This window comes from Malus sylvestris, chromosome 12 (genome assembly GCF_916048215.2).
Source record: "Malus sylvestris chromosome 12, drMalSylv7.2, whole genome shotgun sequence".
Lineage (NCBI taxonomy): Eukaryota > Viridiplantae > Streptophyta > Magnoliopsida > Rosales > Rosaceae > Malus > Malus sylvestris.
Window position 1 is genome coordinate 6,517,937 of NC_062271.1, and position 23,570 is coordinate 6,541,506.

The 23,570-nt window shown below is 42.4% G+C and overlaps 1 long non-coding RNA gene and 1 pseudogene across 1 annotated transcript; one reads left to right on the forward strand and one right to left on the reverse strand.

The window, feature by feature from the left end:
• Positions 1–6,495: 6,495 nt before the first annotated feature.
• Positions 6,496–9,059, forward strand: LOC126592105 (sucrose transport protein-like; annotated as a pseudogene).
• A 3,660-nt stretch (positions 9,060–12,719) lies between these two features.
• On the reverse strand, positions 12,720–22,053 carry LOC126591837 (uncharacterized). Its single transcript, XR_007612515.1, has 3 exons — positions 21,647–22,053; positions 17,621–20,128; positions 12,720–17,536 (listed from the first exon to the last, which is right to left on the reverse strand). It is a non-coding gene; the product is annotated as an uncharacterized LOC126591837 (long non-coding RNA).
• Between the last annotated feature and the right edge of the window lie 1,517 nt (positions 22,054–23,570).

Consider the following 23,570-nt stretch of genomic DNA (forward strand, 5'->3'; position numbering starts at 1 on the left):
TCCAAAGTTCATGCTCCTCCCTTGCTCTCTCAAAATACACCAACGATTAACATGATAGGATAACATTTTATCCAAAGTTCATCTGCGGTGCTTATATCCATTAATTCAGTGAAAAATGGTAGAAAGGACTTTGCATGCACTTACAAGTAAGTGTTGTGTGGGCGTTACATTAAAAGAAAAAAAAAAAAAGCTAAATATCAAGATACGAGCAAGTATAAGGTCGTCTCAACTCTCAGTTTTAGAGTTGACTCGTCTCTTATTTGGAAATTAAAATCCTGTGTATGTTGTTGATTACTAACGAAAGCGAAATGAGTTCCATATTTTATAATTATATTTATCATGAGTAAAGTTTTAGTTGTCATGTTTTGAGGTGTAATGCCGCCATTGACCTGTGTTAGGGTAAAATTGGCAATCCCTGACAAAATGCCTGAGTCTGTAATAGCTTAGACTTGTTACATATTTACAATTGTAATAGTTTTAGTCTAGGGAGGTTTCTCACACTTTCGATGCAAAGATGTTACCGAAACGCGATACTCATCCAGGTACGTTTGCATGCATGCATCCAAGTACATTAATCTATATCATGTTATTGTATTTGGGTTAGGACTTTTATCCTTGTGTGTTTTACTTTTCTAGAATGAATTATCCCGTCTATCAAACCGTGTTATCAAACCAGTTTTTCAAACCGTGTTTTCAAACTTAGGTGTTTGCATGTCGGTAGGACTTATCTGTTTGCATGGGAGTTATCTGATTGCATGTTGGTAGAATTATAAAACTACATGGATTGCATTGTAGTTCTTATCAGATAAAGGGCCGATGCTTTTTGTATATATATGGGAAGTCAGGAATGTGAAAAAGTTGAGCCATATATGCATGAAAACTGATTTCATTGAAAAGAATTTTTAGAAGCACCAGCTTTGGTTTTTTGTGCGTGGAAAAATAATTTGAATACTGCTGTTATCTTGTGGTTCCAACAGCATGGGTTTTTAAGAGAAAATATTACTTTTCATGCTGATTTCTTTGAGGTTTTAAATTGAAAATCAATTATGGAAATGTGCCTTGTGATTTTCGTAATTGATTGTTTTTCAAACAAACACTTCATCATATAAACATTCTGCATGATCGAGTTAGCATCTTGCAAAGTTCGAGGGAAAGGTGATTGACGGCTGCGTTAGTGCCGTGCCACTTCAACTCGAAGACTGAAGAAAGATCGAGTAGCAAAGCGCGGAGACAAAGCTGCCAACTGGTATGAGTGTCTAGTTGATGAGTTTTGTAAGTCTTTATGTATTGTTTCTTTCTTAGTGCTTCCTGGCTTGGTAGCCCGAGGATTTTCCCAGTGGTGGGTTTTGCCTCGTTAAATCCTACATCGTGTGTGTGCTCTTTATATTCGTGCTGAATATTTGTGTAGGATTATGTTTGCATAACTGATTAATTTAAACCATAATTTGCATTAGTGTTAAGTTGAAATTTATAGATTAAGTTAGTATCCATCCTAGGACTTTCAACCTGTTTTAGGCTTGGCGGTTCAGGAAAAAGGACAGCTTCTTTATGGTTTTTTTTTAATGCAACCGTTTTCCTCATTTGCTACGCTGCTGAACTTGGACACTTCACCGGTGACTCCCTTGAGAAGGCCACCAAGCCCTGTGCCGTCTCCGTCTTCGTGGTCGGTTTCTGGATCCTCGATGTCACCAACAACACGCTGCAAGGGCCATGCAGGGCCCTCCTCGTCGACATCTCGGGATCCGACCCGAACAGAATGCGAAATTCCAACGCGCTGTTCGCCTTTTTCATGGCTGTCGAAAACATCCTCGGTTGCGCCGTCGGGGCCTACAACAACTATAGAGAAATAGATAGTGACAGAAAGAAGCAGTTCTGTATTATGAATAAATTCCTTGATTTTGTTTATCATATTGATACAAGATATATACAAGCCTGTAGTTGACTTTGTACAACATAAAAGGTAACTAATAACTCTTGATTATTTACATAAAACAATATAGAGAGAATGGTGGGATTACGTTTAGACAGCAGATGTGGTGGAGAGATTTGTGGTGGATTCAATACTCTTGTCATCCCCCCTCAAGCGAAACGGAACAAAGTGTAGATTGAGCTTGGAAGCAAGGAAAGAGAATCGATCTCGTGAAAGTCCTTTGGTGAAGATATCAGCGATTTGATGATGAGAGGAGATGTGTTGAGTTTGAAGGACACCGTGGGTGAGAAGCTCTCGAACAAAGTGGTAGTCAATCTTTATGTGACGAGTATGCGCATGAAAAACCTGGTTGGCTGCCATGTGAAGGGAAGAGACATTGTCGACGAAAATGCAAGGTAGAGTACGAAGCGGAATGCCTAGTTCACAGAAAAGATAGCAAAACCAATGAATTTCAGCGGCTGTGGTGGCAAGAGCACGGTATTCAGCTTCGGAACTAGAACGAGACATTGTGGATTGCTTTTTGGCGGTCCATGTAAGGAGGTTGGGACCAAGAAAAATGCAAGCACCACTTGTTGAGCGACGATCATCAATGGAACCGGCCCAGTCAGCATCAGAAAAGCCCTGAAGAGAGAAGTCTGGAGACGAACGAAATAAAAGACCTTGTTCAACAGTCCCTTTGATGTAGCGGTAGATGCGTTTGACGGCCTGAAGATGAGTTGATTTGGGGTTGTGCATGTACTGACAAACTTGATTAACGGCAAAGGAAATGTCGGGGCGGGTGAGGGTCAGGTACTAAAGTCCACCAACCATGCTCCGATAAACATCAGGATCCGAGATAGGATCACCATCATGAGCAGACAAACGCAAGGAGGAGAGGAATGGTATAGGGCTGGGCTTGCACTGGTCCATCTGAAATTTCTGTAATAAATCAGAGGCATAACGGCTTTGAGGGAGAGATAGTTGGCGGCCTCGTCGAGTGACTTCCATTCCAAGAAAAAAAATGGAGGTCACCTAGCTTGCGGCTAGCAAAGCTGGTACATATTGTATCAATGAACCTGTGAATAGCATCATTGTTGGAACCTATGACAATGAGATCATCAACGTATACCAGAACATAGAGTGAGTATGTAGAGGAATGGTAAATAAACAAGGATGCATCTGATTTGCTATGGGAAAAGCCTTGATTATGCAGGAATGAGGCTAAACGCTGGAACCAAGCGCGAGGTGCTTGTTTGAGGCCATAAATAGCCTTGTGAAGGCGACAAACATACTGAGAGTGGTTGGAATCAACAAAGCCAGGAGGTTGTTTCACATAAACTTCCTCGTGAAGAATACCATTCAAGAAAGCATTGCGGACGTCAAGTTCCTACAATGACCAATGTTGTGAGACTGCTAAGGCAAGAATGGTACGAATAGTACCTGGTTTAACAACAGGACTAAAGGTCTTATCGTAGTCAACCCCAACTTGTTGATTGAAGCCCTTGGCGACGAGACGAGCCTTGTGGCGGTCAATGGAGCCGTCGGCCTTGCGTTTAACACGAAATACCCATTTGCATCCCATAATATTCATATGAGGAGTAGCAGGAACAAGAGACCAGATGTGATTCTGAAGAAGTGCATCATGTTCCTCTTTCATCGCTTGTTGCCAATGCGGGAACTTAGACGCTTGAGTATAGCTAGTGGGCTCAATGAACATAGGATCTTCAAGGGCAGCGGTTAAACCATGAGGAAGTGGATGTCTGGGCGAGTCGTAAGTGAGGGCATTGATGCTCCCGAACTTGCGTGGAGGAGTAGAATCTGGAGAAGGGACAGGTTGCGGTGAAGAAGCAGTGGTGGATGCAGATGATTGAAAAGGTGCTGCAGGTGAAGTTGGTATAGGCGCTGCAATAGCCGTGGGTGGAGAGTGAGGCGGTGGAGGATCAGAAACAGTTGGTAGAATGTGGCAGGGAAACACAGGTGCTGCGGCATGCATCAGTGGCTCCAAAAATAATGGTTGATGGGACTGCTCGTGATGAGGAGAATCTGTCATACGATCTTTATACGGAAAGGTGAGTTCATCAAATTGTACATTGCGAGAAATATACACCTTACTAGAAGCAACATCGAGACAACGGTAGTCTTTGTAGTTGTTGTCGTAACCAATGAAGACACATGGGATGGACTTGGGCATTAACTTATGTTTGTTGTAAGGAACCAAGTGGGGAAAGCATGTGCACCCAAACGTCTTTAGAAATCGGTAATCGGGAACTTTGGCAAATAGTTTTTCATAAGGAGAAACATTCCCAAGATTATGAAGAGGCAACCGATTTATAAGAAATGCGGCAGTTGTGAAGGCCTCTACCTAAAAAGTTTGCGGGAGATGAGATTGAGCAAGGAGACATAGTCCCATTTTGGTAACATGGCGATGTTTGCGCTCAACTATACCGTTTTGTTGTGGCATATGTGGGCAAGAGAATTGGTGTGTTATGCCATGATCACGAAGAAAATGCCGAAATGCAAGGCTAGTGAATTCACCACCACCATCCGTTTGTAATACTTTAATAGTGCGATTCAAACGATTTTCAATTATGCGTTTGAAAGTAACAAAGGTAGTTATGACATCGGACTTACGAACAAGAGGGAACAACCACACAAATCTTGAATAATCATCCACCATAGATAAATAGTACTTGTAGCCAAAATTAGACACAACAGGAGCGGGGCCCCATACATCAAGATGTAAGACGTCTAAAGGAGATGGAGCCATGGATGTCCGAGAAGAAAACGGAAGGCGACATGCCTTGCCTAGTGGACAAATATGACATTTTTTATTAGATGAAAGTGTACCACTAATGGGGATATGGTACTTATTTGCCAAAACTTGAAATATAGCAGTGGATGGGTGACCCAAGCGAGCATGCCACACATCGCTAGTCGTCCGCTCGCCATAAAACACAAGCTTTGGAGTAACGTGAGGAGCAGCTCTAATATAGTAAAGTTCACCATAGTTATGCTCGATCAGAAGGAGTTGGCCCGTTTTCTTGTCCTTCACACAAAAAGAACGATCATCAATCTCAAAAAAACAGTGATTGTCATAACAAAAACGACGAAGGGATAATAAGTTCTTCTTAATAGCAGGGACATATAACACATCTTTTAGCAACATAGGTCCATGTAAACTAGAGATGGAGGATTTACCGACATGAGATATAGGCAAGTGATGGCCGTTGCCCACAACAATAGTATCGGTACCTGTGTATGGTTGGGATTTGTGTGAGAGCGGAAGGATCATTGGTCATGTGATTTGTGGCGCCGGAATCAACCACCCAAGGTGTTGGCGAGGGAGAGTCCGCAGTCGCTAGGTAGGCAAAGTTTCCTCGAGTGGGACACTGGCGGGCTTTGTGACCATATTCTTTGCAAAGTTGACAGTAGCCATCATATTCAAATGTGGGTGGCTTAGGTGGCAGCGACGGGGTTGGAAGAAGAGGTGGTTGAGTGTCGTGCGATGGACTGGGGTTAGGCCAAGGAGGATTCCAGTTGGCTTGACGGTTTTGATTAGAAAAGCGCCAATGTCGACCACGACCATTGCCTTGTCCAAAAGAGTGAGGTGAGGAAAAGGATCGATGACCATTATGGTCAGAATTTGACGAACCAGCACGGCGACGAGAGGCAGCAAAAACAGCGCTACTGGACAAAGAGAGAGTGGACATCTTTTTTATGAGATGTTCTTCTTGAAGGAGTAGGTCGTAGCAGTCATCGTAGGAGAGAGAAGACCGAAGATGAACAGCTATTGTAAACTCTTTATATTCGGGACCAAGACCGTCCAAGAAGCTTTCAATGAGTTCTTCATCAGAAATAACGGAGCCAGCAGCAGTAAGTGAATCCGCAAGACTTTTGGCATGTAGCAAATAGTCAGACATGGACTTCTTTGAATCATTTTTAAGAGTGCGGAGTTGTTCACGAAGGGTGTGGATGTAAGTCTTGGAGACAGGAGACAAACGCTTTTCCAGAAGAGACCAAGCATCGAAAGCGTAGGCGCAAGGAAGCAGTACAGAGCGGATATAGGGTGAGCAAGTAGACTTGATCTAACTGAGGACAAGTTTGTCCTCAGAATAATTCGGATTAAGAGATCCATCATCAAGCTTCTTGGGAGGTTTGGTATTGGTGGTCACGACATCTTCCAGACCATGAATTTCAAGAATGTCGAAAAATTGAGATCGCCAACTGAGATAATTATTTCGGTCCATGGGAGTATTGATGGTGTGGGAGATGTTGAAGGTGGTGGGGAGGGAAGCATTATATGCAGCCATGGGTGAAGAAGGAGATGAATCAAAGGAGGCAGTGGAGGGTTGGGGTGGTGAGGGCGTATAGAGGATCGAACGTTGGGAAGCGTTAGCTTGTGAGAAAGGATGATACCATATAGAGAAATAGATAGTGATAGAAAGAAGTAGTTCTGTATTATGAATAAATTCCTTGATTTTGTTTATCATATTGATACAAGATATATACAAGCATGTAGTTGACTTTGTACAACATAAAAGGTAACTAATAACTCTTGATTATTTACATAAAACAATATAGAGAGAATGGTGGGATTACGTTTAGACAGCAGATGTGGTGGAGAGATTTGTGGTGAATTCAATACTCTTATCAACAACCTCCACAAAATGTTCCCCTTCACCAAGACCAAAGCCTGCGACATTTACTGCGCTAATCTCAAGAGCTGATTCTTCCTCTCCATAGCCCTCCTCATCACCCTCACCGTACACTGGCCCTCACCATCGTCAGGGAAACCACCACCGACGTTGCTCCAGACGAGCCGAAGGAGGAGTCAACGACAACTCCGAAGGTGCCCTTTTTTTGGCCAAATGATTGGGGCCTTCAAGGAGTTGCAGAGGCCAATGCTGGTGTTGCTTTTGGTGACGTGTTTGAACTGGATTGTGTGGTTCCCGTTCTTGCTGTTCAATCCTGACTGGATGGGAAATGAGGTGTACTCTGGCCAGGTCGGTAAAGGGAGACTGTACGATTTGGGGGTGAGGGCCGGTTCACTCGGCCTCTTGTTAAACTCTGTCCTTTTAAGGTTCATGTCTCTCGGGGTCGAGCATCTCGACCGTTGGGTTGGTGGGGTCAAGAGATTGTGGGTTGTTGTCAACTTCTTGCTTGCCGTCTGCATGGCCTTGACTGTTTTAATCACTAAATTGCCTGAGGCCAGCCGACACGGTCACATCGGAGTTGAGCTGCCTCTGCCACCTGCCGGTATCAAGGCCGGTGCATTGTCTCTGTTCGCTGTGCTTGGCATTCCTCTAACGGTAAGTCTACAAATCTTTTTTACATGTTTTATTAATTCTTACTTAATTTCATAACCGATTTCTTACACAAAAGGAAAAAAAAGATATCTTATACCAAATAATTATTTATTAATTAGAACAGATTTTCTTTCGACAAAAAAAAAAGAACAAATTTTCACTTGGGAGCTTGCCAGTGACGGATCCAGGAAATAATATTAGGGGTACCAGATATAACATGCATATCGTCATTTCATCGAGTCTTGGTAGGCCTGAAGTCATTTGAAAATGCATACTACAGACATGTTAATGTATGCAAGGGGCAACACCCAAGGTATTCATGGACATTCATGGGCAACACCCAATTATGAAGCCAACTATAATCTTCAAAAGGGCAACACTCAAGGTATCCATGGATATTCACCGAAATTCGGAAGGTCAGCACCTAAAGTATTTATAGACGTTCATCGAAGTTCAGGGGGCCAGCTAACCCCCCTTGCCCCTTAATGGATCCGCCAATGGAGCTTGGGGACTAATTAGTTTCATTGTTTTACCTTTTAACTTTTGGTGGTAACATATTTTTGCCTTGTTTTTCAAGAACCAAAGGGTTATCCGTTATCGTTATCCAGAAGGTGTTTTTGTTTGTTTTTATCCGAAGTCATTTAGTGCATGCAGAAAAGGTTTCACCATGCATTTACTAGGATAAGGAAAACTATTTTGATTCTTTGAACAACTCCTCATTGTGGTTTTATTTTACAAATTAATTTTTCATAATTAAAGGGGATTGATTAATTATGTGTGTAGACATCGAAATTTCGGTGAAATAAATGTTGATCAATAATTAAAATTTCAATGTTCACGTGTCACATAAATTTTACACATAGCGTGTGACTCAACGAAAAATCGAGAATCATCATAAAAGTCATCAAACATGACATGTGTCAACACTTGGCAGAAATGATTTATTTCATCTGATTATTTAAATAAATAAAAAATCAAGTTTTGGAATTCTATAAATAGGAAGCTAAGGCATTCATTTTGGGACACCAATTCATAACCAATTCACCTCACACCAAAACCTTGAAGCTTTGAAACTTCAAAGTTCCCAAGTAAATCCCGAAGGATCAAGAAAACTCTCTTCGTTCTTCGTCAAATTTCATTCAAGATCAAGCCCCAACGGCCCTTGAAGAACTTCCTCTTTCAAGATTAATCCCCAACGACCCTTGAAGAACTTCCATAATTCAAAATCAAGCATCGACGGCCCCATTGAAGAAAGCGTTCATCATTCATCACCTGTTCATCCTAAGATCAAGCCTCAAAGGCCCTTGGATCAACATCACAATCCACAAATCTACACATTACGAAGATCGAATCAGAGGCTAAATTTGTAGAAGAGATTGTAACCCCTAAATCATTAATACAAATATTATTTTGTAAACATGTTCTTGTCTCTTTCGTTTCAGGAAAATTCGTGTTTACAAATTTGGCACGCCCAGTGGGACTTTCTTTACCTCTCATCTCTATCTTTGAATCCGCAAAAAGCACAATTGGCATCAAAGAAGGCTCAAGTTGTTCTCGCAATCAATGCAAGGAACAAAAGCGTTATCACTGCAGGTGGTGTCACTTCGGGTGTCACAACTCAAAGCAAGGCAAAAGCTCTTTCTACCGCATTTTCCACCCCTGCATCAACTCCGCCGAATGAACAAGAGCACCCGAGGCACGAACTTGTGATCACCTTGGCCTCGCTAAGGGCGCCAAGGGAGGAAAGCCCAAGGAAGTACTTTGGTTCCATGTTTTTCGATGCCGACTTAAGTGACAGCTCAACCATGCAAGTCATGACCACTGGAGCGACTTCAATCCGATGAGCAGCTGCTGGCTCATATGAATGAAGCGATCGTAAGGCTAACACGGACTCTGGCAGAAAAAGACTCACAAATCCCTGCACTCGTGAACCAATTGGAGGCGCAACAAGACGAGAAACCAGACCTAAAGGGTAATCCACTAAAAGGAGATGTTGACGAAGAAGATGAGCATCCGGTGGAGAAAGCCGATGTGAAGCCGGAGCCGGACCAAGCAACGGCACTCATGAGATCTATTTTTATCCAGCAACTGCAGGAGATGGTCGCCAGCACCATCAAAGCGTAGTACGAAGGAAGCTCACATAACTCCGTACTATACTCAAAGCCTTACTCCAAAAAGATAGACGATTTGAATATGCCGAAGGGTTATCAACCACCAAAATTCGTGCAGTTCGATGGAAAGGGAAACCCAAAACAACATGTCGCCCATTTCATTGAAACCTGCAACAATGCTGGGACGGAAAGAGACTACCTCGTCAAGCAGTTTGTGCGCTCGCTGAAAGGTAATGCATTTGACTGGTACACTAACCTCGAGCCCGAATCTATCAACAGTTGGGATTAGCTAGAAAGGGAATTCTTTAACTGCTTCTACAGTACGCGTCGCACCGTAAACATGTTGGAGCTGACCGGTACGAAACAGTGGAAGGATGAACCTGTCGTCGACTACATCAATAAATGGCGTTCGTTAAGTCTGGATTGCAAAGATCGGCTTTCTGAAACCTCCGACATTGAGATGTGCGTTCAAGGCATGCACTGGGGTTACATTACATCCTTCAAGGCATAAAACCAAGAACGTTCGAAGAGTTGGCAACTCGTTCCCACGACATAGAGCTAAGTGTTGCCAATCACGGTAAGAAAGAGCCAATCACCGACTTCAAGAAGGATAAGGTGTTCTCCCAAAATGTAGACAAAACCGGGAAGAAGCCCCCCAAGGAAGCATTCACTGTCAACACTGCGCCCAAGCAAATGAGATAAAGAGAGGTGAGCCTCCTCGCACCCAAGATAGGTACAGAAACACCTTGAGGGAATTGGAGCAGAAGGCATACCTTTTTCCTGACTCAGACATGGATGCAATGTTAAACGATTTGCTGAAAAAGAAGGTGATCGAGTTACCGGAATGCAAGCACCCTGAAGAGATGAATCGAGTAAACAATCCTAGGTACTGCAAATACCATCTTATCGTGAGCCATCCTGTTGGCAAGTGCTTCGTCCTTAAAGAACTTATCATGAAGCTAGCGCAACAAGGGCAAATTGAGCTCGACCTTGAAGACACGGCAGCAACACATACTACTACAATTACGTTTGGATCATTCGATCCGGTATTTCTCCAAGCGACATTTGACCATTCCCAATAATGCTCAAGCTACACAGCACCTTCGACACAACCATCACTAGGGGCAAACGACCAAGATGCACATACCGATGATAAAGAAGGATGGACATTGGTGACCTACAAAAAAACAAGGAAACCAAAACCACAAGCCACAAGGCCAAAGGTGGAACAAGCGAGGAAGCACCGTCGCTGCAATAGTAGGAAGCCCAAAAGAAACGTAAAAGCTACTAAGCCAACGTATGTTGGGGAACCTATGGAGCAAGAGCCACGCATTCCTGTCTCCTTACACGAGTACTTCCCGAAGAACTTTTTTCAACAGTGCACTATCGCTGCATGTCACATGGTTGAAGTAGAAATGGAAGAACCTTCAAAGGGCAAAGCCATCGTCATTGAGGGAGAAATTACCCTCACACCCAAAGAAGGCCGATACACATTAGCATCGAGGAAGCGCTACGATTGCCAAAGAAAATGCGAAGAGCACTAGCAGCAATCTTGCAAAGACCCAATGACCACAAAGCGCAAGAAAGCAAGGACGAAGACTTGAAACTTCAACCATATGAGTATGCCGCTTGTTGTGCTGCCCAGGACGCAATCTACTTCACTGATGAAGACTTGCTGTTAGTATCCAAGCCCCACAACCGTCATCTATTTGTATCTGGGCATGTAAGGGAGCATAAAGTCAACCGCATGCTTGTGGATGGTGGATCGGCCATAAACATCATGCCAAAGTCAACAATGACCACGATCGGCATCAAGGTGGATGAACTATCCCTAAGCTGTCTGCTGATCTAGGGTTTTAACCAAGGAAGACAAAGGGCGATGTGCATGATCCGAGTAGAAATGACCATTAGTGAACTCAAATCAAGCATAATATTCCACGTGATTGATGCAAGAACCTCCTATAGCTTGCTCCTATGAAGGCCTTGGATCCACGGGAATGGAGTAGTGCCATCCACCCTCCACCAATGCTTAAAATTTTACCGTGAAAGAGTAAAAGTGATCCAACCAAGCCATTCACCGAAGTCGAATCACACCTCGCAGACACCAAGTTCTACATGGGCGAAGACATGGTGCCCGAAGCTCTTCCAGAAGAGATCAAATCCATGGGTAAAGCAACACCTAAAAAGCAGAAGTGGCAAGCCATGCCCAAAAAGCAAGAAGGAGAAGCTACGACATCTTCAAGTAAAAATGATGATGAGCCTGCTAAACCTGTAACAACCAAAAGGAATAGGACACCCTCAAATAGACCAAGCATACCTGTTTTCTGATACATCCCAATGTCGAGAACAAAGAATGGTCAATCCCCGTTTGAAACTGGAGTAAGCAAAGCCGATGCATAGTGGTACAAGGATGATGTAAAGTTGCTCAAGATGAATGCAATTTTGCCTCTAACATAACTAGCGACGCTAAGGTTGTAGGACTACCACAAGGCTTCATAAAAGCTCTGCCAAAAGGGGTGGAACCAAGCTTTCTTCCAACCAAGAGGACCAAAGAAGGTTTTGATCCAAACGCCTACAAACTCATGTCGAAGGCTGGGTACGACTTCGCTTCTTTTTCAAATCCTGAAAAGAAGGTTTCAAACACCGTCAATGACAAAGAACGTGACCTCACCGAGACTTAAAAGAAATTGAAGAAGCATGGTTACGAAATTGACAACAACAAAGCTGGACTTGGCTTCACACCGAATGCACCCATGAAGATTTCAAGCAAAGCGAAAAGTGCTAGCACTCAACATATCAGCGTGAGCATTGAACAACATCAAGGAGAACTTAAGTCTGCCCCTCGGATGTCAGTCTTCGATAGGATGAATCGTTCAAGGCCTGAATTTCGACACTTGATCGCATTGGTGGTCAAGACCAAACCTCTGTTTTCAAGAGACTTAGCATGCCAACATCCCAAAGCTCTGTTTTCAAAAGGTTGTCAAAACCTAACAAACAAAGCAACACGGCTAGCTCTCCTCCGCGCTGGTCAGCTTTGGAAAAACTTGAAGATAACAAGAAGCCTTCTAGAAAGAGGGAGACAACGCCAATGAAAGAAAAACTCGACGATCTGGCAGGAAAAGATGATGTTCGAAGCTCTATTCCTTCAAGGATCAAGCTCCAAGCAATCTTAGAGGTTGACACAATTAGATCACTAAAAGTGAAAAGGCGCACCATCATCCACACTGGCCAACCTTCACGCCAACAAGCCCGAAGGGACGACACTGAAGAGGAAGTCCAAGACGTCTTCCACATCACAATCCAAGAAGGCAAAGAAGATGAAATCCTTAAGGAAGACATCACTGCTGCACCACCACAACTTGAGGACCGGGGGGGGGGGGGGGGCAAGCCATGGTTGATAATCTTAAGGAGCTCAACTTAGGCATGAAAGATGAGCTGAAACCTATCTTCATAAGTACGCTGCTAAGTGCAAATGAGATAGAGGAGTATTACCAACTGCTACTAGAGTACAAAGACGTATTTGCTTAGACCTACAAGGAAATGCCCGGCCTTAACCCTGTCATCGATGTGCATCATCTTGCAGTCAAGCCTAGAACACGACCGATAAAGCAAACTCAAAGGCACTATCGATCCGAGCTCATCCCACAAATTAAGGCCGAGATTGACAAGCTAATCGAAGCAGGCTTCATTCGAGAGGTGCAATACCCTAAGTGGATCTCCAACATCGTCATTGTCCTTAAGAAATCTGGACAAATACGTGTTTGCGTAGACTTTCGAGACCTCAACGATGCTTACCCAAAGGATGACTTCCCCTTGCCAATCATCGAAATGATGGTAGACGCAACCACTGGTCATAAGGCACTGTCATTCATGGACGGCTCTTCTGGATACAATCAAATTCACATGGCTCTCGAAGACGAGGAACTAACAGCCTTTCGCACCCCAAAAGGGATACTGTTACAAGGTGATGCCCTTTGGTCTAAAGAACGCTGGAGCTACATATCAACGCGCAATGCAGAAAATCTTTAATGACATGCTACACAAAAATGTAGAGTGTTATGTAGATAATGTGGTGGTCAAGACAAAGAAAAGATTAGATCACTTGAAGGATTTACGAATAGTGTTCGAAAGGCTGCAAAAATACAACCTCAAGATGAACCCGTTAAAATGTGCATTTGGCGTCACCTTTGGAAAGTTCCTTGGGTTCATTGTCAAGCACCGTGGCATTAAAGTGGACCAATCAAAGATTAAGGCCATTCAAAGCATGCCTGAGCCAAGAAACCTGCACGAGCTGAAAAGTCTAAAAGGGCGACTAGCCTTCATCAGACGCTTCATCTCCAACCTTGCAGGGCGTTGTCAACCGTTTAGTCGACTCATGAAGAAGGATATTCCGTTCGTATAGGACGAAGCATGCCACAATGCTTTTGAAAGCATAAAAAAGTATTTATCAAGTCCACCTATTATGGGGGCGCCTGTGCCAAGGAAATCGCTCATATTGTACATCGCTGCTCAGGAAAGTTCAGTTGGAGCACTCTTGGCACAAGAGAATGAATCCCAGAAAGAATGAGCGCTTTCTACCTCAGCCGAACTCTCACTGGCGCTGAGTTGAATTACTCCCTAATAGAAAAGATGTGCCTTGCCTTGGTGTTTGCTATCCAAAAGCTCAGGCATTACATGCATGCTTACACCATCTACTTGGTTGCTAAAACTGACCCGGTCAAATACGTCATGTCCAAACCAGTTTTGACAGGGCGACTCGCTAAGTGGGTGTTGCTTCTTAACCAGTATGAGATCATCTACGTCCCAGCTAAAGCCGTTAAGGGATAAGCGCTAGCAGACTTTCTTGCTAATCACCCAATCCCAGTTGATTGGAAAATCTCAGACGACTTGCTTGACGAAGAGGTGTTCTATATCGACATCTTCCCGACATGGACGATGTTCTTCGACAAATCTGCACGAGCAGACGGAGCGGGGGCAGAAGTAGTATTCATGTCGTCACAAAGGCAAATATTACCTTATTCTTTTCAACTAAGCTAATTATGCTCCAACAGCGTTGCTGAGTACCAAGCATTGATCATCGAGCTCCAAATGGCGATCAACATGGGAATCACAGCCCTTGAGGTATTTGGCGACTCCAAGCTCATAATCAATCAACTTTTAACTGAATATGAGGTGAGGAAAGATGATCTCGTCCCATACTTCAAGCTGGCAACTCAACTGCTACACAAGTTTAAGACTGTGACACTAGAACATGTGCCACGAAAAGAAAATCAAATGGCAGACGCTCTCGCCAACCTAGCCTCAAGCATGACACTAGGAGAAGACGGAGCTGCAGACGTGCCAGTTTGCCAAAGATAGGTGATCTCGCTCGTCACCGAAATGCTACTGGATGATACAAATGTCATTTCAGTACTTCCAATTAATGTTGAAGAGTGGAGACAACTGTTGATCGACTACTTGGAGTATGGAAAACTTCCAGATGATCCTAAACACCGCTCTGAAATACGTCAACAAGCACCTCGCTTTCTCTACTACAAAGAAACACTATACCGACACTTTTTTGAAGGAGTACTTATGAGATGCTTAGGTGAGGAAGAAGCCAATCAAGCCATGGAAGAAGCACACTCTGGCGTATACGGGGCACATCAACCTGGACCAAAGCTACATTTCCATCTCAACAGAATGGGTTAATACTGGCCAAGCATGGTGAAAGACTACCTGGAACATGCCAAAAGGTTCCAAGCCTGCCAATTCCACGCCAACTTCATACACCAACCTCCTAAACCATTACACCTTACAGCTGCTTCATGGCCATTCAATGCATGGGGATTGGACGTCGTAGGACTTATTACTCCAAAGTCATCTGCAGGAGAAGCTTACATCCTAGCTGCAACATATTACTTCTCCAAGTGGGCTGAAGCCATACCCCTAAGGGAAGTAAAGAAGGAAACTGTCGTCCGTTTCATCAAGGAGCATATCATCTACCGATATGGTGTGCCTCGCTACATTATCACTGACAATGGAAAATAGTTCTCTAACCAACTTGTGGACGAGCTCTACAAGAAATACAAGTTCAAATAGCATAAATTTTCCATGTATCATGCTCCGGCCAACGGTCTTGCAGAAGCATTTAACAAAACATTGTGCAATCTCCTGAAGAAAGTGATCGGCTGAACAAAGAGAGACTGGCATGAAAGAATAAGCGAAGAACTTTGGGCATATAGGACGACACATAGGACTCTTACCCAAGCTACGCCTTATTCTCTCGTATATGGCGTGGAAGCTGTTCTACCGCTTGAAAGTCAAATCCCCTCACTAAAGATGGCTATACAAGAAGGCTTTACTGATGAAGAGAATGCAAAGTTGCGCCTTCAAGAGTTGGAAGCGCTGGATGAGAGAAGGCTCGAAGCTCAACAGCACTTGGAGTGTTATCAAGCACGACTCTCCAAGGCTTTCAACAAGAAAGTACGCCCTTATTCTTTTCAAATGGGAGATCTCGTCCTTGCATTACGTAGACCTATCATCACAACTCACAAAATGAAAAGCAAGTTCACATCAAAGTGGGATGGACCTTACATGATACAATAAATTTTCACCAATGGCGCCTACTTAATCATGGCAGAAAACGGCTTGAAAATTGGCCCCATCAATGGCAGATTCTTGAAGCGCTACTACCCCTGAAACAAACGGCATCAAGACACTCTTGGCCCGCAAGAGCATAAACTGCGCATGGCACCAAAAAAAAAAAAAACCATTTGAACTACGTTATGACTTGATCCTTCCTCAACCGAGGATATGTAGGCAACTTGAAACGTTAAAACTTCAAGTACAGTCACACCATCTTAAAAATAATAATAATAATAAAAAAGTAGATTTAAGAATGTAAATACTTTATTTCTTTAAAAGAATGAGTCGACTCCAAAGCTTGATAAAAAAAAAATAATAACAAAAGACACTACTTGAAAACTATGCCCCTAAAACTACGGAGACGATCTTCAAGCAAGCCTTCCAAAGTCTTCAAAGTCTCTATCTCAGTGGGAGACAAGATGGGCAACTCCATAGTCACGTCTTTCTCTCGTTCTAGGCGTGAAATCTCCTATTGGTTCTGAGAAAGTGTAGTTCCCTGCTCCGCGAGAACACTTTCAAGTTGCGATGCTTCAATTACCAACTGCTCTCGTTCTCGCACCAACGCATCTAGACGCACCTGGACAGAAGTTAAAGAAGTTTATGTGACTTGATAATATCCCGAAGCAGCTTGTTAAGAAGACAAGACTTAAGCCAGTGACAAGTTTATTGTTGCTAGCTGATGAGCTTTATCATATGGACTCAACTTCTCCAAGGAAATAGCACGCAAGGAAGAATACTCAGCCGAAGCGGCCATAAGTTCAGCAATCTTGATCTTTAAGGATGAAGAATCAACGTTAAGGTTGTCAATCATAGAAACAAGCTTCGACAAATCCTCCGTGAGCAATGTAAGGTCTTCCAACGGGCACTTAGAAATCCTCTCCTCAATATGGCTCTTGATATCCATTGCCGCACCAAGACTGATGCGATGGATGAGTCGCTCAATACCACTAAGGTTCGGCCCTCTCAAAGAGATCTCAGAGCTAGCTGGCAAAGGTGTTGGACGCATGACAGGTTCTTGCATACCTCCACCTACACATGGCAAACTCGGGAAGCACTGGTGGATCCATTAAGGGACAAAGGAGGTCAGCTGACCCCCCGAACTTCGATGAACGTCCATAGATATCTTAGGTGCTGACCCTTCGAATTTCGGTGAATGTTCATGGATACCTTGAGTGTTGCCCTTTTGAAGATTAGAGTTGGCTTCATACTTGCCCTCCAACCAACTTCAGGCCTACCAAAACCCGATGAATGTCCATGAATACCTTGGGTGCTACCCCTTGCATACATTAACATGTCTGTAGTATGCATTTTCAAATGACTTCAAGCCTACCAAGACTCGATGAAATGGCAATATGCATGCTATTTTTGGTATAAAAAAAATTGCGTGCTCTATGCGCTATTCTTACTGACCCCCTTAATATTATTTCCTGGATCCGCCACTGTCGGGAAGTTCGGTGGATTTGGAATAAGCTCTGCACCAGGCGGATCACCGATCTCCCTGTCTGTAGGTTACCTCCAAATAGCATCTCCGTATAGGAATAAACATCCGCGGTTGCCAAATCAAAAGGACAAGAAGGCCCAACCTAAAGAAGACAAAGAAATATGTTAGAAACGAAAGCCAAAATGGTGAAAGCAGAAGAAATCACGAAAGAAAAGGAAATACATACATCTCCATCAAATAGCACATGGTCTCGAATTGAGGAAGCTTAGACACTTCTTTCTTTTTATGATGAAAATTGACATCCCTGTCAACCTGAGCACTTTCAAGTGGTTGCTTGTTTGAATCTTGTTAACGCTGCTACAAAGTAAATCCATCTTGGTGCGAATCAACTTCATCTCCCGCCTCTTCATAAGCATCCGGAGACAAGCATGGGTGTTGAAGGGCTAAAGCTACAAACTTATCTTGCAAAGGAGCCGCACTCGCGCAATCAAGAGGTACCAGTTGCATAGGAACCACAGGACATCCCTCTATCAACATATCATTGCCTAAGTGAGAAGAATTGATACCACTTGACATCCCCAAGTTCTTCTAATGTACCTTTGACCACTAACGTATGTAAACATGGGTCACTGGATTACTCTTGAACTCGTCCTTGGCTGGCAGCGTGATAACAACATTTGTACATGCACGGGTACAAGACTCCCAATGCATATACACAGCTTATAAGGATGCCAATTGTTTTTTTTCCTTTAGCTTGCCTGGCACGTTTTGGACAAAACCAAATTGCCTGCTAAAACGGTGGGGACTATATGGTTGAACAATGCATCGATCTTATTGCCGTAAAGAAACATACCCCGAGCAAAGACTTATAAGATAAGACAAATCTGATAAGCGAAGATGCGAATCGTTTACGATGCCTCACCGCATCGAGCCAACTCTTGCTAAGGGGTCTATCCTCAAACCTTCATAACTTTTAAATAGCGCTCACGCCTGCAAATCATCAAGGCTCTTCGCGGAGAACACGTTAAAATACTTCGTTATCAAAGGCCCCAGCTTGGCTGCAGTCGATGAAGAAGGCCTTGACTTGTCTAGAGTCGACAAAGACAAATGAGTGCCAAAGTATCCACCCAACCAACCATACACATAGTGGTAAGGAAGCACCGCAGCACAATATTCAGTGCTTACCGAGTTCAAAACAATGCTCAAGCCATTGTAAATGTTGGCTAAGACCAGAATAGCAAGGCTAAAAGACTCACCTGCAGCCATCTTGCTTGCAATTTTGAAAACTCCAGGATAAACTAAGTTGACATCGCCTGTTGGGAAAACAAACTTACAAAGCCAACAAGCTAAGAAAGCAGCTAGATAAGACTCCTCCACATGCTCTGATGCTATGCCAAGATCCTCAAACGCTTTCAACTCGTCAAAGGAGCAGCGCCTGGTTGAGCCAATAACACCGGACGGGTCTGAGTCTCCTTTTAGCCTAGTGGTCTTGTTACGACTACTTTTCTTCAAAGACTTCTTATACCTCATGGCCTCCCAGTACCAGAATCGGATCCACGAAGAAATCCTCACGCCTGATTTACCTTGAGCATCCTGGAAAAGCTTGTGATATGCCTAAAACAAACAACGGAAACTTGTAGGCAATCCTCGGCTATTGCAAAGAGAAAGTTCCTCCGCGCTGGGAACGACCTCGTTGTAAAACGTACCTTGGATCGGCAAACCTCCTATCCTGTGAAGATCCCAAAGTGAAATTGACATCTCCCCTTGCGCCGTGTGAAGCGTGTTGGTCGCCGAACACCAATTCTCAAAGAACGCACGAAGGACGGAAGGATGGCGATCATAACTAAATAAAGATGCGTACTCAGCGTGGTAAAGGCCCACGTTAGTAAACACATCTTTCAATTGGCTTAAGACATCTTCAAGCCACTCCCAATAAAACTTATCAAAGACGGCTTCTCCAGCAGTCGATAGGGTACCATTCCAAGTCATAGCTCCACTACGAATGTGATCACCAAGAAGCTTAAACAAGGCCAGATGATTGTCACGAGCATGATGAGAAGGATTCAAGATAAGAACCTTCGATGTGCGCGTCTTCTTCTTCGTATTTGGTCGAACATAGTCTACCACCTCCCAAGATACTTTAGAAGACCATGACTTAATATGCATAGAGTTGTCTTTCGCGAGAAGAGCAAGCACCTTAGGACCAGTCAGTGGGGCGTAAAGCTTTAACATTGTTCCCTTATCTTACGGATCGCCTTCCTTGCAAGAATGGTGATGGTGTTGCTCTTAAAACACTTGAAAAACACCATGATCGCAAAAAAAAAAAAAAAGCCACAAAACTTGAGCAGCACGGCAAAGAGGGCAGCTACGGAGCAGTCTTTCAAGGCACGCTACACTGGCAAAGAAAACTAAAATGCTACGCAATCGCACTACGCAGCCCCGTAGCGGTTACACAAGCAGTTTCTTGCACTGCATGGCAACGTCATCACCAAGGGGAGAACTGTGACCAAAAGGCATCACGCAGCACAGCCCCACTGCAGGCTCTTGCACAGCACCACACGTCAGTGCACCACCGAGGGAAAACTATGATAAAAAGGCACTACATAGCGAAACCCCGTTGCAGTCTCTGGCACAAGCACTAGGCAACCGGTTCAATCCGCCGCCAACAACCACGTCTCTGGAAGCTTCGTGAGAGTCCTGGCATCATGCTCTGCCTTCTTAAAATTAAAGATTCCTGGTAGTACAACAAAGAAATCCATTGGTGGGGTACACGTATATATTATACTCAAACAAACACATCATAGTACATATACATATATATATATATATATATATATATGCACGGTGATAGGTGATAGGACACCAACTTTCCGTATACACACACACACACACACACACACACACGTGACTCACCAAGTAAAAGCGGCATGAAGGAATTGCAGAGGTCGAAGCACATCATATTACATATATATATGTATGCATGCTTTCCGTATGTACATGTATATATATATACACACGTGACTTACATGAAAAAAATTGCTGTTGGAAAGCATGAAAAAAAAAATTGCAGAGGTCGAAGCACATCATATTACATATATATATGTATGCATGGTGATAAAGCAAACTACAACAGCAGCTTTCCGTATATATATATGGGAAAATTAGGTTCACATCCTTCTTTTTGTCACTCCATTGATTAAAATCCTATTCATTTTCAATTTTTGATCAAGGTCCTTAGGTATTAATAACATCATTAATTATGGGAATAATAAAATATTTTTATTTTTAAATATATTCATTTAGTGTTAAAAATGTTACAATTAGTATATTTATATTTATGACTAAATTTTTTATCATATATTTTTATTTTTAGTTTGTACCTATTTTTAATTGCAAATATTTTTTAATTTGTACCAATTTTCTTTTCATTTTTAATGTGTACCCATATATTAGTTTCTTTTTGTGCCCAATTTTTTTAAAGTTTTATTTGTGTTTGTACCCATATGTATATCGTCACGTGACATTGTATATTTAATCAATGATAGAAAAATTACATATGGTATATTTATGTTTTATGCCTAAACTTTGTATCATATATTTATATTTTTAGTTTGTACCCACTTTTAATTTTCAACATTTTTTTTAAAATTTGTAGTATTTTCTTTTTAATTTTATTTTGTACCCATGTATTAATTTGTTTTAGCACCTATATTTAAAAAAAAAATCATTTGTACTCATAATTTTTTAATCTTTTATCTGTAACCTAATTTATTTATAATGTACTCATTCTTCTTTATTCATGTACCACTTTGTTACATGTGAAATGTACCTATTTTTTTTGTAAAATATACCAATTTTTTTTAACACTATGGATACATTCTTTTGCCATTTATTATTTCTTATTTTTACATAGTTTTTATCCATTTATTAAATCAAAATGTTTGACTTTTTTTATTGTAACCGTTTCTAATAGTATTATAATGAGGGATTTTAAATTTATAGGATTGTAGATCTCATAAAATATCAAACAATTAATGTCAAAACTATATAAATATAAATATTAATAGTAATATAATGAGGTGTACAAAGTCAAGGGACTTTGATCAAACTTTGAATACTATTAAGGTTTTAATCAAAGATTGTTAAGGATTAGGGACCGCATCCAAAGTATCCATATATATAGATATATATATATATATATATATATATCTATATATAGATATATCTATATATATACATACATGTGACTTACCAAGTAAAGTCGGCATGAAGGAATTGCAGAGGACGAAGAGGTGGAAAGCATGAAAATATTGCAGAGGTCGAAGAGGTGCGGTGACGAATCACTCTTCATCTCCAGCGCAACCGAACTCCTACAAATAGCACGTTGAGTTGTAGAGGTCGAAGAGGTGGAAGGCAACTCGCCCTTGTTGTTCGAACCTACACTCGCAGCCACTCTTTTGTCTAGTGCCAAGTTCAACGACGGTAAACGCGGAGAACGCAGTGCAGCACAGGATTGCAGGACAGTGTAGTTGGGATGCAAGACAAGTACAGTGGCTGTGCAATAGCCATGCGGTGCCCTATATGTGTGTATGCGTACATATATATATATAATGGTCTCAACAGTAGCAAATGAAACCGGTCTGCATATAGTGCAGTGATTGTGCAGTCCATAATGATCTCTCAAACGTCACTGACCCACATAAGCAAAAGAATGTGATAAGGTGACTGTGTTAAAAAAAATTAAAAATAAATAAAAATAAAAATAAAAAAAGCATGCGGAGAAGAGTGTGTAGCAAAGTGGACGACACCATGCGAAAAAAAAAAAAAAGCTTTGGAATGGTGCACAACATAAAGAAAGAAAATGGGAGACATCATGATAATGCCTTTTCTTTCTTTTGGAAAGTAAAGGCTACTTTTTTGCAATTCGTTGAGTAAGCTTGAACGGATAACACAGAGGGAGAATCTTAGCACCGAAAGCACCACATGAAGAGCAAGTGGAAAGCACCATGTAAAAAAAAATTATATATATAAAAGAAAAAGAAAAAAAGGTACAATGAATGAAACAAAGCTCGTTTATTGAATTCTCTGATAAATTACAAAAACGTACATTTACATAAGTTAAAAAAAAAAGGAATGAGCCTTCACAAAGGTTGATCAGGTGGCACCTTAGTACTCGGCGGAGCTCCAGAAGGGGGAAGCACCAGAAGTTGATTATTTGTAGCCTCAACACTTAGTAGAGCTCCGGAGGACGAAGGCAGTAGATGCCTTTGGAGTAAAGCCACAAACTTCCAGTGGTCACTCTGAATCCGACCTTCGGATTCCTATAGCTGGTCGAGCTTTCTTTTCATGCTCGTTAAGTAACTATTTGTGAGCATATGCAACTCTCTATTTTCATGCTTAAGCCCTTTAATCTCTTGCTTAAGACTCGCCACCTCAGCCATCAAGGATTCGACCTGGCGAGTACGAGCAAGAAGGCGTTAGCCCATATTTGATATAGAGCCCGCACACTGAACATTGAAAGCCAGAGAGTCTTGAACAACTAGCTCATCAGACTGCTTGGAAATGATCCTGTTGTCTTTGAGGGTGAGAAGATTTCTAGCTACCACCGTAGCGGTTATGTCATTCTTTATCATAGAGTCCCCAACTGTAAGAAGACCGGTGGCGGATAAGAATGACGAATGCCATATGTTGTCTGGAAAAGATATATCAACATCTTCCCTAACATTCAAGTCAAGACGACGATCAGATGGGCAAGCCATTTGCAAAAATGATGAAAGAAGAAGAGGTCGTGTAAGTCGAATTCTTAGAAATACAAAATGAGGGAAATTCCTAACAGGTAGCAACTCTCTAAGTGTGTTTTTAAAAACACACTTAGGATCGTCGTCTTGACTTGAATGTTAGGGAAGATGTTGATATATCTTTTCCAGACAACATATGACGTCCGTCCTTCTTATCCACCACCGGTCCTCTTGCAGTTGGGGACTTTATGATAAAGAATGACATAACCGCTACGGTAGTAGCTAGAAATCTTTTAACCCCAAGGACAACAGGATCATTTCCAAGCAGTCTGATGAGCTGGTTGTTCAAGACTCTCTGGCTTTCAATGTTCAATGTGCGGGCTCTGTATCGAATATGGGCCAACGCCTTCTTGCTCGTACTCGCCAGGTCGAATCCTT